Source organism: Ictalurus punctatus, chromosome 5 (assembly GCF_001660625.3).
Source record: "Ictalurus punctatus breed USDA103 chromosome 5, Coco_2.0, whole genome shotgun sequence".
NCBI classification, from domain to species: domain Eukaryota; kingdom Metazoa; phylum Chordata; class Actinopteri; order Siluriformes; family Ictaluridae; genus Ictalurus; species Ictalurus punctatus.
Window position 1 is genome coordinate 11,350,055 of NC_030420.2, and position 3,181 is coordinate 11,353,235.

The window sequence follows — 3,181 nt, forward strand, 5'->3', positions numbered from 1 at the left end:
AATCTTACTACAGAATTCTGGAATTCTTACCGAACAAAATCAAACCACATACTTTCAGAGGTTTGTTTGTGATGGGGCACTCTATTACACTTGTATGACTCAAAATATTCCATTTGTAATTCCTTGGTAACCATTGGGTAAAAAGTTTAAAAAAATGTAATGCATCATTGTTATTCAAACACTGTCCACCGCTGTTCAACCAGTTTTACTGGTAAGATTGACATATCAAATCCAAGCCTTTCTCAAAAAGTGAACTGAATATGTTAACATGGATTCTCACATACATAATGTCACATTCTGTTCAGGCTACAAGGCAATACTTCCATCTAAATTAACAAACAAATGTATAGAAATTCAAAAAAGACCAGATGGGCTTGTTTTCCCTTACCAAATACATATGAACGGGATTAACCAATAATCAGAATTATTGTGACAAAGTATCTCAATGTAATGTGTGAGGAGGATAAAATTAATACTTCGGGAAAGAATGTTTACAGTTGAATCATTAATACAATATTAATATATTTTGTGTATTAGAACCTCATGCAAGTGTAGATTTCTTGTAACAACTGCATTTTACCTTGTGTGACGATTTTTTTATTATTATCACAAATAAAATTAATTTTAATCTGAGAAATAAAATGTTTTTCTTAGATACATGCATTTGCTAAATTAAAATAATTTGTTATCTTAAAGTTATGGACTGTGTAGCATGTATTAAATATGTACTATATAGAGGATGTGTAGACCAGATTTCAGAAGACTAAAGGGTATGTAGGAGTTAGTGGATTGAAACAATAACAGTGATAGCACAAATGATAAAGTAAATATAGAATGATTTATATACAATTTAGAGTGCGTGAAATTAAACATGTACAATACATATATAATACCCTAGGGTGCACCCTCTAAGTTAAGCCTAAGATAAAATATATATATACACAGAATATAACAAAACTTAAATAAAATAAAATCACATCCATGATTAAAATGTCTTTTTCAATGTCTCTGCAATTTCTTTTACTCTGAATGAAGGCACTCCTCTACAGTATTTTCATTTGTAGTCCTTTGCAGAAAAAACAAAATAATATAAAAATACCGTCCTTCAAGACACAGTGGTTCTGGTTGGGTGGCTCGCCATCAAACTGTTGAAAAATTGGTATAAAGCTTCTTCCCATGGAATCAAAAAACCCGACCAAGTTTCACAGTGGATATTCCTCAGCACTCCAACTGGCAGTAGTACTGTTCTGACCTTTGTTTTCACTCTTTCAAACAGTTAATTATAATATATAATTATAATTTAGGATTTTTCTATTTTTCTTGTCTCCTTTTCTCTCCTCGCTTTGGCCGTGTGTGCCGTCTACGCAGTAAAAAAAAAAACTCTCACGCTGTCACCTGTCAATCAAGGCGGGATCTACATGTAGAATGGTGTTAATTAGTTGAAATTATCTACATTAAACATTTTAACTGGCTCAAATAACATATTTGAAAGTACACTGGTTTACATTCTGCTTTATTTTTAATGAATCTATATTGTTTTAAATTCGGTTTTAAATATTTATTTGTATACATTTTCTAGTGGGCTACAACTGTCACTATAGCATTATGGACTCTTTGCCTGCAACAATATAGTTTACTGAGGCATTGGCATATTGACATTTTTAAGAGTAGTATTCAGTAAAACACAGGGAATAGTTCATTTCTCTTTTTTTTTCCCTAATTCTTCATTTTTTAAAATATATATATATTTTTGGCTGCTGCTGTGACACCCTAATTACTCCATCCGGGGATTCATTAAGCATTATCTCATCTTACATTATTTGTCTAAAAGGTTCTATTTACCATCAAGAACGTTTATTTGCATGGTAAAGGGTTTCTCAAAACAAATGGAACATCTTATGCCATTTAAGCAAGCTCCCTGCTTGCACACACACACACCACTCTAGTGTTCTTGTTATACATGTAACACTGTGTAATAAAGTGTTACAAAGAAAAAAATGTTTTCTCTTTGTTTCTCTTACTGTGTTGTTACATAATTCTATAATGTTACAAATATTTTACCAGACAATTAACCCAGAATCAGAGAAAAAACATTTTTATTGGCCAAGTGTACTCATACAAGGAATTTGTTATGATGTACACAACTTTACTGTTGCATAGTAGTGGTCCACTGCTGTTTACTTAACCACAGCATTGGCTACATGTTGAACAATACAACATAACTGCAATACAATGTATTGCTGTACTAGTGCAGTATATCTTAACTGCAGTTATACGTCATTATATTGCAAAACTACAGTTGTACTTCATTACTGCAGTTATTTTTTGTAAGGGTGGGACTGTTCAGGAATAAAACGCTCCAATAAATAGTGTAATAAACCATCTATATACAATTTTTAACGAGGTTTAACCTGATTTATGGAGAACAGAGGGTACATCACACTACCAGGACTTTATAGAAAAATCACTTTATTAACAATTTAATGTAGAAAAATATAACTATTAAAGCAGTCAAGAAAGCTCAAACATACATTTACTCTGTACGCCTTCACTAGGCCAAACGGCGATACACAAATAAAACTAACTCTACACTGCACTCTGGTGGTTATTACAATAGAAAGCGTGATCAAACACTAATCAGTGTGGGAAAAATACACAGACAGACACGCAAGCACGCACGATCTAGGGAAAGAAATCAGCCGAGAGATTAGTGCTCCAGATTGTTTCTGATGAATCCTCTTTGTGGGGTTGTAGCCAGGCAAACCTACAAAAATGTTTGCCTGGCTACAAAAAAGTTTTAGAACCCATACAATTCAGTAAACATAAGACATCGTTAAACCTAAAGACCTGTTTGAGATTTTATTTTCACCACCGCTGCCTGATCTTCGTCCGCTGTCCGATTTGTTCCGGGAGGATAACGTCGTTACAACCTGTTAGTTCCGTTTCCTTTTGATAACAGCATACATTAACAAAATATTGTGCACAACCCACTTCAAATTACCCAGTAATAATTCACAAATAACTGGTTTCATATTTATTAATGAAAGCAAAGTAAATACAAAATACCCCCCGTACGAACGTGCCCAAAGACGCAGTATCTGGAGGAAAGCTGGAGGAAATCTGGACCAATCAATAGTTCGTATTTTAAAACATCACATACGTCATTAAAAAGAGACCATGG